The sequence below is a fragment of the Tamandua tetradactyla genome, chromosome 6, assembly GCF_023851605.1.
Source record: "Tamandua tetradactyla isolate mTamTet1 chromosome 6, mTamTet1.pri, whole genome shotgun sequence".
NCBI classification, from domain to species: Eukaryota; Metazoa; Chordata; class Mammalia; order Pilosa; family Myrmecophagidae; genus Tamandua; species Tamandua tetradactyla.
Window position 1 is genome coordinate 135,535,044 of NC_135332.1, and position 17,335 is coordinate 135,552,378.

Here is a 17,335-nt window from a genome sequence, read left to right on the forward strand (position 1 = left end):
GGCTTGACTTATCCCCTGTGGGGTTAAGTTTCATATGAACAAACCCCAAGACTGGGGGCTCAGTCTATAGCTTTGGTTGCCCACACTGCTTGTGAGAATATCAAGAATTCAACTTGGGGAAGTTGAGTTTTCCCCCATTCTCACCATTCCCCAAAGGAATGCAAATACTTTTCCACTCACTGATCAAATCACTCTAGGATTCATCAGGGCATCACCTGGACAAACCAACAAAATCTCATGACCTATACAAAGTTCTATGTACTTAAGGGGCTCAGCCAACTATCTACATAAGTTATATTAGGAGATGCACTAGTCAAAGTATAAATTTGTACCAAATAAACATTTTTTGCTTTATTCTCACACATAGGTTGAAATTTTAAAATATTAATTACCATCTATTTTTCTGCACACTGCAGTAATGACATTCTTTTGTTCTTCCTCATGCAAAAACATTTTTTAAATTTGTACATTTAGTCACTTTCATTATACACTCTAGGCATTTCTAGATTATACCATCTCAATCTATATTGTCTATCTTTCTTTGTGATTTCATTTATGCCCCAGCCATCCTCCCTCTATCCTTTTCATATGCAGCTTCATTCAGTGTTTTAGCATAATTGTATTACAGTTAGGTAATATTGTGCTGTCCATTTCTGAGTTTTTATATTCAGTCCTGTTGCACAATCTGTATCCCTTCACCTCCAATTACCCAATATCTTACCCTATTTCTATCTCCTGGTCTGCGTTACCAACGAAATTCTCCAAGTTTATTCACTAATGTCAGTTCATATCAGTGAGACCATACAGTATTTGTCACTTGCGTCAGTTTTCCCTGAGAGTGAGATCCAGCAGGTTGAAAGACTTTCCTGTGAAGTTTCTGGGCTCTGCTTTTCTTATCCTGCCCAGTATGTGGTGCTTGTCTGCCTGCAGGTCCCACCAGCATAAGATCATGTGGTACCTTTAACTTTGGCAGACTCTCCCTGCTGGGAGCATGGTGGAGACAGAGGAGAGGTTGTAGGCTGGTTTTAATGGCTTCAAATTACCAAGCCCTGGTGTCTGAATTCCTTGAGAGAGGGATTCCACCTGAGTTGGGCTTCACCCCTCCCCTGGGGAAGGCACAGGCTCCAGACAAGTCCCCAAAAGAGCTCACTTCTGCCTATGCCTGGGGCAGTTGCAGCCTGAGAAGTCCTGCAGCTATATCCAAAGGCAGTCAAACCTTTGTAGAAACACAGCCACAAAAACCTCTGTTTCCTTCTTTTTCCCCCCCCTTTTCCGTCAGCCCTGCCCCCTTGACGCCAGGGCAAATTTGAGCAACCTCCACTTTGACCAGGTTCACCTAAGCTGGAGGCCTATTTTTAGTAGTCAGAATTTGTTAATTAATTCCACAATTGGCGTTTAATTGTGCCCAGTCCCAGCTGCTGGTAAATTTCCTTTCCTTTCCCCTCTGGGAAGCAGCCTCTGGGGGAGGGGCGCTGGCCACCGCAACTTTGGGAACTCACGGTTCTGTGGGGGCTCGCAACTGGTCCAGCTGGTCCAGGCTGGGGTACGCTGTGTGTCTGGTCACTGATGTGACCCCAGGAGCTGTTCTGTACTGTTTCTGATTATTTAGTAGTTGTTCTGGAGGACGAACTAAAATGCGCACATTGTTAAGCCGCCATCTTGACCTGGAAGTCCTCCCCCTATTCACTACTTCCCTCTTAAAACATCTTGTAGTTCCTCCTTATTTTATGAGTGGGGATGATTATTCAGTATATCCCTCTTATTAAGCCAGGCAGCCTTACACCTGTCAATCAGCCATATCAATAAGAGTCAGTTTTTGCTTCAGCTGAGATAGCATACAAGCATTGTTGTAGCAAAGGTTGGGTGGTAAAAGATGCCAACTTACTAATCTCCACTCCAGAAAGCTCTACCACCACTGGTCCAGTGTCCCATAACCTCACAAATTGGATAAGGATTCCCTAGATTTTTGGTCTATACTGCTGCTCCAAATCACTGAATTTGGCAGTGGTATAATCTCTCATGGTAAAGTGTACTTTTTATTCAGGAAGTTGGAGTTACTGAACCTGGGGTGTTGTTCTTGTGATGCCTTCCATTTCTTGTTGTATTATGGGGTGCAACTTTGGGTCTCTTCATCCCCCTCTACCACCCATTCCTCCTCTCCTTCCTCTTTCAAGGAGAAGTCTATGGGCTCCCACGCTTTGGCGTCCCATCCTGGAGTATCTAAAACCTAGAGAACATTATGCTGAGTGAGACTAGCCAAAAACTAAAGGACAAATACTGTATGGTCCCAGTGATGTGAACCGACATTCGAGAATAAACTTGGAATATGTCATTGGTAACAGAGACCATCAGGAGTTAGAAATAGGGTAAGATAATGGGTAATTGGAGCTGAAGGGATACAGACTGTGCAACAGCACTAGATACAAAAACTCAAAAATGGACAGCACAATAATACCTAATTGCAATGTAATTATGTTAAAACACTGAATGAAGCTGCATCTGAGCTATAGTTTTTTTGTTTGTTTGTTCTGTTTTTTATATGTATTTTTTGTATTTTTTATTTTAATTTTTTCTCTATATTATCATTTTATTTCTTTTTCTGTTGTCTTGCTATTTCTTTTTCTAAATCAATGCAAATGTACTAAGAAATGGTGATCATACATCTATGTGATGATATTGGGAATTGCTGATTGCATATGTAGAGTGGAATGATTTCTAAATGTTGTGTTGGTTAATTTTTTTTAATTAATAAAAAAAAAAGAATTCATATGACCCCAAGAACAACAATAATTAACACTCTGGTTTCCTGATTCCAAATCCATTTCTAAATACTGGAAATCAAGTATAACAGCATCAGGAAAATAGATTAAATTATAAGAGCTAACAACCCAACTTTTCTTATATGCTACAATTTCCTAACTAAATAGAAGTATGCCAAGCAAGCATCAAAAATTATCATGGACACATCTGTCATCACTTCACTATTATTTAGGTTGTAAATTTAACTTCACCAAGATTTTCATACCACTCAGAAAAGTTAAATTTACAAATAAGATACATTTCTACATGAACTCTTCCTTATATTGAGTCATAACTTCCCTCCCTTTAAATTTCATCATTTAGTAGGAGAAATACTTGGGTTCTCATCTTTATCTCATTCGACCACATGACTGAGCTTCAGGCATAAGCATGCTATTTGAGCTGGAGAGTCCAACCATAGACACTGCATAAAATGCTACAATGCTGATCTTAAAAGACTTTATCTAGCAACTAGTGGTTTCTTTTTTTTTTTTTTTAACTTTTTATTAATTAAAAAAAATTAACAAGCAGGACATTTGGAGATTGTTCCATTCTGCATATGCAATCAGTGATTCTTAATATCATCACATAGTTAGCAACTAGTGGTTTCTAAAAAAAAATCCTCCAGGTGCGAGCCACGGGCAACTATGGCCTCTGACTTGAGCATATCTAAATGCAAGAGTCTCTGACCATTCACTTGGTGCAGGCAATTGGCTCCTCTAAATAGCATGTGGGGTATTTGCAGTCCCTTTTCTTTTTATTGGAATTTAATTGTCCTGCATTCTGTTGCAAAACATTTAACTACCTCACCAGGATTTTCAGGGTGTCCCCATACTCTTGTGGCTGTTTCTATTTGTCCAGGAAGGCAGCCAACCCTCCTCGCATGGATGACATAGGCCAATTTGGGATTTTCCCAATGGATTCTCCCTTCCTAGAACTCTACCCATTATGTCCTGTGGCTCTTTGGTCCCCTGGCTGGCTTCGCAGTAATTCCAACCCAGCTCTTGGAGGGCTTGGGTCCAGGCAGCCCAAAGACCAAAGGTCATGCCTGGAAGAGTTAGGCATGAGTTTATTAGGACTTCTGGACAGGAGAAAATCTTCCATGGTGGCTACTGGCTAAGGAAAGTAAAGGTTAGTGCTCTGTAAAAGGGGCAGGGAATGCAAGGACTTGTAAGAGTTTAGGACAAAGAAATTTCATGGGGTGTGACAACAGAGTTTCATCAGTGTTTCATGACACAGGGATTTGAAGGTTTGTTATTAGCAGTGATCAAGGAAAGGAGTTTCAATGTCCTGTTTCCAATACCATTTGTACATTTTTTTCCCCTTTGAGGAGGTCTGATGACCTTTAATGTCTGTCCTGGTCATGTAGGCAGCTAAGTGCAATGACCTGCTCTCAATATAGAGGGGAATGCTTCCAATATCAATGGGAATCCAGGGTCCTGGATCCCAACAACTTGCTTTCATCAAACTTTTATCCATATTCCTCCAATTAAATCACATTTACCAAGATCACTAATGACTTCCCACATTACCAATTTTAATGGTTAAATTCTCACTCTACATCTTACCTGAGTTTCTCAGCCTTTGCTGCAAATAGTTCCTGAAACAATTTCTTGACCTAGCTGTGATGACTCCATTTAGATCTTACTCCTGGAAAAGCAGACTGATTTAACCAACAGCCTACCCACTTAGATGGCATGGTTTCTCCCTTGAAGTCTATCTCTCTATTCCCCTCTTCAGTTCATGGGCTCCACATTCATCCTTTCACCTTTGTCATAAACCTTGGAGTCATCTTTTGCAGCTTTCATTTTTTGTATATCCTAATCCCAGAAAATTCTGTGGGCTCCATCTACAAAATATTTCTTGAAGCTAATCTTTTATCAGCCCTCCCTTCCTTCATCTCCCACCCAACTCCTTGTTCCAAGCTGACTTCATCTCCTATGGACTAATGCAATAGCTTCCTAATTAGTTTTATCCCCATTCTCTCTACCTTCGACCCATCCCTATCCACCTAGTCAATTTTTGTCATAGCAGCCAGAGTGTACTTTTTTTTTATTGTCGAGTTGTAGGATTTCTTTATATATTTTGGATTTTAAACCCTTATCAAGTATATGGTTACCAAATATTTGCTCCCATTGAATTATCTGCCTCTTCAGCTTTTTGACAAAGTCCTTTGAAGCACAGAAGTGTTCAGTCTTGAGGAGTTCCCATTTATCTATTTTTTCTTTCATTGCTTGTGCTTTGGGTATAAGGTCTAAGAAGCTACCTCTAACACTAGGTCTCGAAGATGGTTCCCTATATTTTCTTCTAGGAGTTTTATGGTACTGGTTCTTATATGTAGGCCTTTCATCCTCTTTGAGTTAATTTTTTTTTCTCTTTGAGTTAATTTCAGAGTGTGCTTTTAAAAGTGCAAATAATATTTCACTCCCCAATTTAAAAATCTTCCAATGACTTCTTTGAATAAAATCTAAGTTATAACAATGTCCCATGTGATATGACATCTGTCTACCATTCTGACCTAATTTCTACCTCTCTTTCTGTTCATTTTGTTTCAGCTGCTACTCCTCAAACACGCCATGCTCACTCACCATCTCAAAACCTTTGCATTTGTTGTTCTTTCTGCCTGGAAGTCTCTTTATTCAAATATTCACAGGGCCCACTCTCACTTCATTTAGATCTCTGTTCAAAAATCACTTTCTGATCTAAAATAGCATCCACTTATCATTCTCTATCCCCTTAAGAGCTTTGTCTTTCTAATATTTATTAATGTTTGATACCAAATATATTTTCTAATATGTTTATTTGAAGATTGTCTCTTTCCCTAATTAAAATTAAATTAAATCTTTTCCCTAATTAAAAGTTCCATGACAGCAAGGATTATATTTTGTTCATTACATAGTCAATGCCTAGAATGGTGCTTCTAGTGACACTGTAGGTGCTAAATAAGTATTTACTGAACAAAAAGATGAGGAAATTTATAGAAAGCTAGAAATGGCGGCTGTGTAATACAATTATTTTCAAAGTACCAAAGAAAAAAATATTCAGCAAGCATATTTTGAGTATTTACACTCTATTATGTGTTTACTATGTGTTGGCACTGTTTTAAATGCTGGAGAGATAAAAATGTATGAGAAAAGTTTTCTGTCTTCAATGGTCTCATAGAGTCCAGAGTGATAAACATAAAAACTTACTTTTCAGTCACCTAAGAACCAGGGACATAGTATTCCCATTGGAATTTTTTTCACTTGCCTTTCAGTTTTGTCCATTTATTTACAATGGAACTGTAAAACTTCATGTTAGATTGATCAACCTACAATCGACCGGGATGAAGCCCAAGCATCTTACTTTGCCCTCAAATGAAAGCAATACCACTTAGAAATATAGAGTCTGTGCATTTATGATGAAGGCAGTATCTCAGAAAGTGAAGCAGATTATAAAGGTGGATCATTATCTGGATTGATTTAATGGTTTAGATAATCTTGAAAAATGGTTTATTTAAAAAATTTCCTTTAGAAGTACATTCATCCATGTGATTCATTTTAATCAAATCAATCATAGAATTAGTAGGCATCAAGACATTTATCTAAAATAGAGTAAAAATTCTATCTGTGATGATAAAAAATATTTAAGCCCTCTAGACTCCTATATTCTGGAGCAGCTAGAAGGAAAAGTATGAGAGGATCATATGGTAGCCCATGACAAACTCTGGGATCTGTCCTGTAACTACTTGTTGAAGAGTGCTTTGGAAACTATTGCATTTTTATTTCTTTGCTTTGTGTATATGTTATATTATACAATAAAGAAAGTTAAAGATAAAAAAAATCAATACATGTACCATATTAAAAGATCTAGATTAAACAGAAAAAAAAAATTCCACCAGTTAAACAATAAACTTCAATATAACATTGATGTGAGGATAGGTTATATAACTGGCCCACCCTCTAACACAATGGATAATGTTGATTGTATTAAATTGGGATATGAATGTATTGGTTGATGGAAAAGAAACAGGAGGATAGGGCCTGGCAATCCAAGGAGAGACAGGGAATAAGGGATAGGAATCAACATCTGTCCAGGCTCCCTAGGTTTAGAGCTAAATGTAAGGATTTTGGCACATAAACTCCAGCACAGGAAGTCATGATAAATCAGAGATCCACAATTCAGACAGATATAAGATAACAGCAGAGATGAGGAAAAAAGACCGTGTTCTAGAAAACATAGGTAATTCTTGTCTGGTGTAACAAATCTTTTATGTGCATCTTGCTTGGATGCAAAGAACTCTGTACCCCAAGTGAACAGTTCAATTCTTTAGGGTAGAAACTACTGAGTTATATAAGGCTAGCAGCAAATTACCCTAGTTCTATTGAGGGTCTGGGGACAGAAGCAAAGACAAAAAATTCGACAGACCTTACTTGAGCTATAGCTGTGTAATTTACACTTTATTTTGTTTTCAAGCGACATCTTTACATTCAGATTCTGTCACATCTCAAACATCCCAGCCATTAACCCCAAATCCTAAACTATCTAGTAAAACAAAACACCATGCTAAAGAACCAAGAATTAGGAGAAGGAAAAGATTCATGGTGCTTCTTCTTTTTTCTTATTTCTTTTGACTTACTAATTCACTACAGAGAAAATTGGTCTCATCTCTGTTTATGCCACAACTCCTGTAGATCAGGAATTTGGTTTTAAGCAAACTATTAATTTTAACACAATTATATTTCAATAAAGCATTCTTGATTTCCTATGGAGTCTATTACAGTGGGAATTTACTTAAATTAAAAATAGTTTTCTGGCACCACTGTTGCACGTTATAATAGACTAAATTATATGATAAAATGTAAACACAGTGCAAATGATCTTAAAAAAACTTACTGCTCAATGCTTGAAACCCTTTTGTAATATCCACATCACACGGTCAACCATTCTTGTGCTTGAACTCCTCCAATAATGGGGAACTCACTTTCTTAAAAGGCAGTTCATTCATTTTTTGGATGCCTCTGAATTTTATAAAGTTCCTTCCTATATTGAGCCAAAATTTTTCTGGAGCATGTAGCTGGAGTTTCCAGGCCCACTACATGGGAGAACTAGCAACCGCCTATACTTCCTGTGACACCTTGTTCTTCACTTTCTCTCCCTTCTCTGTATTTTCCCCAATCTTTAATTTTTCCTTTGTATTTTTGTTACTTTAATTTTCAAATATTTACTTACACACAAGAGCCAAGTATTTTTATAGATTTGTTACCAAATACTTATTTAAAAATCACATAAGGGATGCATGGGTAGTTTAGTGGTTAGAATGCCCGCTTTTCATGCGGGAGACCTGGGTTCAATTCCCAGACCATGCACCAAAGAAAAAAAAAAGTAAATAAATAAAAAAAATCACATAAGTTCCTACCCCCTTCACTCCAAGAAAACTTCGCTGTCTCCTTTAAATAATTGTTATCTCCATTTTCCAGAGAACAAGCTTTTATTCCTTTATTTTTCAGGCTTAGACACTCTCCATTGACCTCCCACCTGGGGAGCGGAGGGTTTATCTGTGAGGAAGGCAATTTCTAAAATGGCCCCGCAATAACTTGCTGCTCCCCTTGTGTAATCCTCTCCCGCGAGTGTGGGCTGGATCTCATTACTCACTTCGAATGGCTAGAATACAGCAGGAGTGATGTGATGTCACTTCAAGATGAGGTTATAAAAAGACTGGGATTTCCACTACAACACGCTGATGAAAGATGAAAATAAATGCATGGAAATGTATATATGATGAAGGCAGCACAAAACAATATAGAAGCAGAAACCAAAGTATTACTATCAGAAAATAATGGAAGTCAACTTGAAAAAGACAAAAAAAAAAAAAAGACAATGAATGAAAATATTTTATACTGATAAAGTGTAGTTGTATCAGAAAGATAATTATACTCACGAAAGCTCTTTAAAGCATAAATATATATGCAAAAAAAGGACAATTTCACAGACATAGGGGGAGATTTTAACATATTTTCAGTAATTTTGAGATGCAGAAGACCAAAATAAGTAAAGACAAAATAGATTTAAATAATACACTTATCAAGATTTATTTAAAAGTTGCATATGAAATTTTGTACAAAAGGAATATTAATTCATTTCAGATACTCAGTGTATGTTGACCTGGATCATATATGAGACAAGAAAATATCAATCTACTCCCCAAACTCAAAATACAAAAGATATTATCTGGGCAGACCACGGTGGCTCAGCAGGCAGAGTTCTTGCCTGCCATGCCGGAGACCCAGGCTCAATTCCTGTTGCCTGCCCATGTTAAAAAAAAGGCATTTTCTGATCACTATTAGAAAAATATTAATAACAAATGGATATCTCAAGGTAACATCCATTTTATGGTTAAAGAATACTGAAATAGCTGACTTTTGAGTTAAAGAGAAAAATAACTGAAATGTTAAGGTGTTTATAAATGAATGATAATGACAGCTACGTATCAAAAGTAGAACGTGCACACCAAGAATTACTTAGAAAAAAAAAGCCTTAAATATATTGATTGAAAAATAAGATAAGATGAAAACAAACCTTTTACTCAAGACGCTAAAGTTCAAGAAAAACTTGAAGAAAAAGATAGAGAGAATGAAGATTAAAAACAGAAATGAATGAAATAGAAAGCAAAATATTTATTAGATTTGATCACTCAAACTTGACTTCAGTTTTTTTGAAGATCAATACAATAAAATACATTTTTGTAAATCTCTTACAACATAGTGAATGCTTGAGGAAGAGAAAACACAAAACACATTAAGATAGCACTATAAATACATTTACATTAATACATTTGAAAAACAAGATGGTTATTTTCCTAGGAAAATATGAATAACTGCAACCAATAAGAGTTGTTAAATAACATGACTGGATGAACAATTACAGAAGAAATTGAAAAACTAGCCAAATATCTAACCTTAAATAAATAACAGGTTTCCATAAATTCTACCCAGCTATCACATCAAAGATAAGTGTTATGGAGTTTAGATTCTAAACACTTATGGACACACAGGACTATATGGAGAACTGGTCAATATTATTTATGAACATTAAAAAGTGCCCAGATAAAAACTGTATAAAGATGGCATAAAAGCCAAATCACTTATGGTCACAGATGCAAAAATACTAAATGAAACACTAATTAATTAAATGCAGCAGTGCATTAAAATAGTTACACATTATAACAAAATAGAATATATACCTAAAATACAAAGATTGTTCACTGTGTGAAATCTATTAATAAACTATCCACGTCAACTGAATAAAGAACACCAAAAAGTATCAGATAAAAGAAAATATCTAGTCATCATAAAATTCTTCTGGAGTAAAGAATAGGTGAGACACCCTTAGCATAACTAAAGAAACCAAAACCCCAAAGTAAAAATTAGACTTAATGAAGAATCATTAAATCAGCCCTGTTTAATAAAATTAAGGAGGAAAGCAAGATTCTCCATATTGTCACATGGTCATTTCTTCTTTTCCTTTTTTTTGGGCAGGAGTGGGATGAGGCAGAGGTTTCTAAACAAAGCAAAAATATAGAAGGGCCAAATTAATTAAAAAATTTGAATATTGGAAAGGAAGAAGCAAAACTGTTAATGATTTTAGATGATGTCTACCTAAAAAAAAATTCTAAAATATGAGACGATTTAGAAAGATGTCCTCATATAACAAAAATATTTCAGGAAATCAAAGTGTGTTGATACAAGACTCCAAATAAATGCACATACCCACAATATCCGAAGTACATGGTGTTATAATATTACATTCCACCAATGCATCAGCAAAACAGTATGAACTATCAAGGAATAACCTATACAAAATTATAGAATGATGACTAAAAGAATGGACTCTGTCACTAAATAAATTCTTTCAAATCCAACCTTTACATTTATTAGGTGATTAGACTTTAGGCAAATTAATTAATCTTCCAGTATCACTTGGTTTTCTGTAAATGGGGATGAAAATAGCGCCTACCTCATTTGATTGTAGTGAGATAAAAAGATTTAAAACATATCAGATGCTTAGAATGACATCTAGCAGAAAGGAACTGCTTAATAGATATTATTTTTATTATTGTTATTTGAAAAAAACACGAAATCTTAACTCGAGACATAGGAGCCATAAATAAGGGAATTTTTTAATGCATTGGGACATTTAACAATTTAAATATATAAATTCAGCAAAATCCAACTACTCTCCCATGAGAATTTTTTTGTGAAAACTTAGATATTTCAAAAGGTGAATATATAAGAACAAGTTAGAAAAAAGTCTAAAAAGAAGCACAATCATGGGAACCTTACTTCAGCAAATATTAGTACATACTTTAAAGTTTAAAGCTAATATTTTCATGTATTTCTATGCATACGAATTTATGAAAATTATGAAACAGAATAAGAGATTTGTAACAGAAAAAATGGGAATCAGTGGAGAAAAAATAAAACATTCAAAAATGTTGGACAATTGGATATTGATTTAGAAAAATATAGAGCCTTTATTCATACCACACACAAAAATAAATTACAGATAGATCAAAAAGCTAAATATAAACAAATAAGCAAACAACAAAGCCTTGTAAAAACAATATTTTTATAAACTGTGTACAGAGAAGGCCTAACATAAGGGAAAATATTCATATAAGTAAACATAATTTAAGGACTGTTTTGAAAAGTAAGTAATAGACCAGTAGAAAATATATTTTTCATGTATATGTGTAACAGGTAAAGTTTAATATCTGTAATGTATAAAATATTTATAAATAAAAAAGATAACCTATAGAAAAATATTTGACTTGGAATTTATATAGAAACAAATAATTTGCATATTGGACAAACATATGACAATTGCTCCAGCTTACTAGAAACCTAGAAAATGTACATTAAAATAATTTGGTTGATTTTTTATTGTATAAGTATATAATAGTGTATAACACTATTGTATAAGTGTTTTCAAGTCTTAGGATAATTTATAGTTTTATTTCTATTGGTAAGAATAGAGATTGAAATAATTTTAATATCAGAATTTTTAAACAATTTAAAATGCAAATTACTCGACCCAGTAATTCCATCTCTAGAAATTTATTTGGCAAAAATATTCCCATGTGTCTGTAAACACACATGTTTCAAGATAGTCAATGCAGCACTGATTACAGTAGTAAAAACTTGGGTATAATGTAAAGGATGATTAAATAAATTATGATTCTTCCGTACTATAGAAAATGATGCAACTGTCAAACATAAAGAGATAGCTAGAGAGCAGTCCTAGATGTATTGTTAAGTAAAATAGTACCAATAACAGCTCACAGGACAGTAGGCACATTGTGTTTCCATAGATGTTGACTATATATGCAAATGTATGTAAAATAACTGGAAGGATATTGTTTACTTTAATGATCTTTAGTAAGGACATATATGAGCTATTGACTGTCTTAAGTGATGGATTAATGCTATGGACAAAACAGGCAGATGAACCCTATTAATTCATCTTAGATGTAGGATGGGGGTGGTAAAGAGGGACTTTATTATTCTATATGTGGCAATGTTAATTGAGTTTTTGGCAATGACTATGTATTTATGTTCCGTTTTTATGAGCTCAAAATAAAAGATAAAAAGGAGATAAAATTATATATATATATAGCCCTTGTCTATTCAAGACCTATGATTCTATTGGCATGGAATTGCATTTAAATTATTTCATAATTACCTATATTGATATTTTTGCATTTGTGTTTGCTGATTTATCCACCAGCATGGGGCTAAGAGCTTTACATACACTGAAATATATACGGTTAAAAATCCAGTTTGCTTTCATATATACTGTGAAGGGGAACAGTTTCAGATGCGTTCTGAAGTCACTACCTGAAAGCTCATAAGGAAATCAGTAATTATTAAAGACATTCCTGTTCCCTTAGCTAGGGACTATGAGAGAAAAATGCATTTTGTGGGTGATAGTTCAATTTGAGGAGGCAGACAGAGCTTGCACAAGTAATTTGAAATAAATCTTTTTAAGCAGATGCATATTCATTCAAAATAAGTAATTATACCTGTGTTTATACAACATTTATAATGTATCTAGTTCTTTCAGAATAATGTGTCCTATCATAGTTATGCAGTTAGTGTTACAGCCTATAGTCTGTAGAATACTGCACAAAAGAAAATAAGAGAATTCTGGTTTTTGTGGTCAGACACCATTTATCTGAATAGTTGAAGTAGGTATAAATAACTATTAAAGAAAAGGAAAGATCTTTGTCCACATTGAGTATGAAGTATTCGAGGAACTGTCAAGTAGAAATATAGGATAGGCAATCTGAAATATGATTCTGGAACTCAGAGAAGTGGCCAACGTATGTGTTCTAGTCTCTCAGCCACTGAAACAAATACCATACAATGGGTTGGCTTAAACTTCAGGAGTTTATTGGCCCATGGTTTTGATGCTAGGAGAAGTCCCAAATCAAGGCATCAGCAAGGCAGTGCTTTCTTCCCAAAGACTGAGACATTCTGAACCTGGCTGCTGGTGATCTGTGGTCCTTGGTTTTCTGTGATGTGGCAAGGCACATCGCGGCCTCTCTCTGCTTGTCTCTCCATATGACTTTCACTCTGCTTATAAATGAACAAGTAGTTCAGATTAAAGCCCAATCTGATTCAATTGGGCCATGCCTTAATGTATTGAAGTGTTGCCTTGGAGAGATCTTATGTACAGTGGGTCCACAGCCCATCAGAATGAGAACCAAGACCGAGAACATGTCCAAATTGGGCTACACAACTCAATCCACTGTAATGTGATGTAACAATTTTAGAGTCTTTGGTTCAAAACAGGTAACCAAAGCCTGGACATGGATGCAATATAACAAAAGAGCCTAGAATGCACAGAGAAGACTGATATGGAACTTTGGGAAACACTAGAGGTTTATGACATTGTGAGAGAAGGAGTATCCAGTAAAAGCATAGAATCAGGAAATAAATGTGCCACTGACAACAGGAAGGGACATTCAAAATTGTAACATGGAATCTGCCTTCAAATAAGTTGAATTATTAAAAAGTTAACCTCACTTTACCTGTAGCCATCTGCTAGATCTTTGCCATATTCTCAGAATCTTTACTCATATATAGACAGGTTCAAAACGCATTGGTGTCAACCATATAACTGTCTGTACAATCATTGGCTTTGGTTGGAAATATTTCCGATATGATTCAGGGAACCATTTGGCCAATTTAACCGCAACTGAAAATTTGAGAGATTTAATTAATCTGTTTATGTAGTCACTTGAGGGTCCTACTTTTGTGCATTTTTTCTTTTAAGGATGTGACAACTTGCACTTTCCATTCAAGTCTATTCATTGTATATACACATCCTTCATTAATACAGATCTATGGTTTATTTTATTAATGTCAAAATTGGTTTGGAAAATACAGTTCCTAAAGAGATTTTTAAAAAATCCTGAACGTTAATTATTTTGTTTTTATTGATGAAACTAACTCAATGAAAGCACTAACATTTCTATTGTACTATGCTGGCTTTTGTAAGTGAGAAGAATTGGAAGTTCTTGTTCATGTATGCTTCAAAGTGGTGAGATTAAGGCTTCTAGAATTATTCTGTATCTTTAATTAATCCAATAAGCCGCTTATTATTACTATTTTTTTTTTTTGGAGGAATGGGCTGATTTGATTCTGTTTCATCAACAGTAATGTTCAAATTAATCGAATGCCAAGTTTACTCTTCTTTTCTTCATGCTATGTGGATTCAGGTAGTCTAAAAATGTTGCTTGATTGAATTTACACAAGTTTGGCTATGGGTGTGTTAAAGCTGCATTTCCCCAGAATAAAGGGTTGAATCTCATGTCCTAAAACACATAGCCTAAAACACACCAGGATTTAAATACCACTTACACAGTTGAATAAGAGGTACTTTTGGAGCATTATAATAGGGAAGAATAGACAAATACTATGGTCCAGTGATTCTAGTAAGCACAAATGATTCAAAACCTTCAGCCCAGGAATCAAATACAAGCAATGCCCACTTTTCCCTGAACTCCCTGGAGCAGAAACTACGGAAATCATTGTAATGTCGAAGAAAAGCTCAGCAAATGAGCGTCTAGCTAGATTCCCTGCACAATCTCTTGCAAAGCAACAAAGAATTTGTAGAGCCTCACACAAGTCATAGGTGAGCTTTGGAAGTTCTGATTGCTTATCTGAGCTCTCAAACCTTTGCTGCCTGCCCACCTCTAGGGCAGAGTCTATCATCCTTTGCGTGAAACAGAATGAGGTGATCTGAACCTGGGAGTCTGTTTCTTCCCTAGATGCATGAGTACAATTCTTATTAATTTTAATGAGAATGATGTTTGCACATTGAGGCAGGATAAATTCCATTGGGAGGAATCTTGCCCTTGGATGCATAAACGTAATTTCCATTATAGGGACCAAACCTCAGGGGAACCATCCATGGGCGCCTGAGGGCAGAATCTGACCCTCTGCATACAAAACCACACAAATCACCAGGCCATCCTCGACTTGTAGATGCCAAAAAAATAAGAAGTGAGCAAGCATTAATTTAAGCCTGAATTTTGTATTCAGATGATGTGGATTTCTCAAAGGATAGCATTTAACTCGTGGTTTTATAAAGAAGGGATTACTGCCAAAATCCAATCTTATAATTAGGATATCTCTAAAGAACAGTCACCAGTATAAGGTGACAATATCATATCTTTTTTTTTTTAAAGAAATAATATAATTTAAAAGATCTATTTTTAAAGAGACAATTAATGAAGGTTGTGTTAATGAATAAAGTAACCTATCACTACACTTGCTTCCACGGGAAACTAAAGATTAGGGACAATTTAAGCCTTTTCATCAGTGAAACCTGTGTGAAAAGTTTTTAAGTGGCCCTAATATATGATGAATAATCTCAGGGCAGAGATGTGTTTGAAGGAGATATGATTGATGGTCTATCATTCCTAATTCACTGTTTATATTGGTAGTGAGCCTACAGGGAAAATACCTCATTCGTCAGGGTATTAGTGAATTCAACCAACGTATGGCACCTTCATTTTAACAAACTAAAGGAGAAAAGCTAAATGGGGGGAATTGACAACCATCTCTGATTCTATGATAATGCAATTAGGCTGCTCCTCTCCAGAGCTTTTGCTAATTCATGAAACAGCTTCAGTCGGCAGGTCATAAATATATGATCATTTTTCACACTTTGAAAAGTAATGATGCCTTGACATGAATCAATAAATCTTGGTGAAGTCCTTTATACTTTTATGTTCTGCATGCAAGTCAGTTTTAAAACTAGTGTGTATTAAATCTGACTTGCTATCCAGCCTGTGTTTACATAATCTAATTTAACAAAGTCTCAAATAAACGTGTAAATGAAGTGTTTATAGTAAGCACAAGGAAAGTTTCCCTTTCATTGAGAAAGTGTGATATGGTGCATCAAACTATTTTAATTTGCACCCTGAAATACCCATATTTGCAAATGTGCCATATACAGAGAGCTGTTGCTCTTAGAATTTGATAGTTTCTATATTGGATTTTTCCATGTTATGCTCAATAGCTGAATAAAAAAAAAAACTTCTGCATATGACAGGGTATATAATGCATTATTTATCTAAAATGGACCTACTGTAAAACACCTGAAAACATGAAGTTAACTGTCTCTCAGGCCAAATAAAAAAAAAGGTTTTTCCTGTGTTTCTAAAACAATTGCATAAAAATATGCAGCAAACATCTATATATATATTAAGTAGCAAATATACACAGCAGCAAACACTTTTCTAACAATCATAGTTCTCATGCTCTCCAGGGAATAGGAAGATGGACAGACTATAAATACAGCAGGTAGCAAGCAGTTGAAGTCTGCTTAAGAATGAATTATCAAATGGCCACAAATTGCCAATTTAAAGAGGTTATACTATACAGTACATAACATCTTATTTTTTATTCCTGGAATGGTTGACAATTTTCCTGGATGAAAACTGAAATGATACTAAATCATAAATGTACCTGCTGTGCTGTCATTCCCATTAAACTCCCCCTTTGTTTTGTTTATTCACTGTTCATGTTGGCAAAAAAAATGATGTGCTTTGTAACGGGTGGACAAAGCAACACTTTCATCAAAGACCTAGATGACAACATATTTTTAAATTAAAAATAAAACAATTGGTGCTTGGCTCATGAGTCCTTCATAGTGATTTGGAATTGTTGATGAAAATAAATATTGCATAGAAAATTGTTTTTGAAGTATTCATGCATTCTGCTTCATCTCCATTATTTGATATTTGCTATGATGAGTAATTGATATGATATACTATCTGTAAATAGACTGTCTTCACAATGCATCAAAGCGGGTGAGGGGACATTGATTCCACTGATTGAAATTTCCATTTTGCTGTGTGTTCTGTAAACCTAGCCTTAAGTATGTTATCTACAGGCACTGTAATACCGAACAAAAATGGGCGAGAACATTACAGGTTCTCAGTGACTTTAATTGCTTGAAAATAGATTATGGAATCATAGACCAT

At 35.1% G+C, this 17,335-nt stretch overlaps 1 non-coding gene across 1 annotated transcript; it reads left to right on the forward strand.

Moving 5' to 3' along the window:
* The first annotated feature begins 8,075 nt into the window (after positions 1 to 8,075).
* TRNAE-UUC (transfer RNA glutamic acid (anticodon UUC)) lies at positions 8,076 to 8,147 on the forward strand. The gene has a single exon. It is a non-coding gene; the product is annotated as a tRNA-Glu (tRNA).
* Positions 8,148 to 17,335: the final 9,188 nt, after the last annotated feature.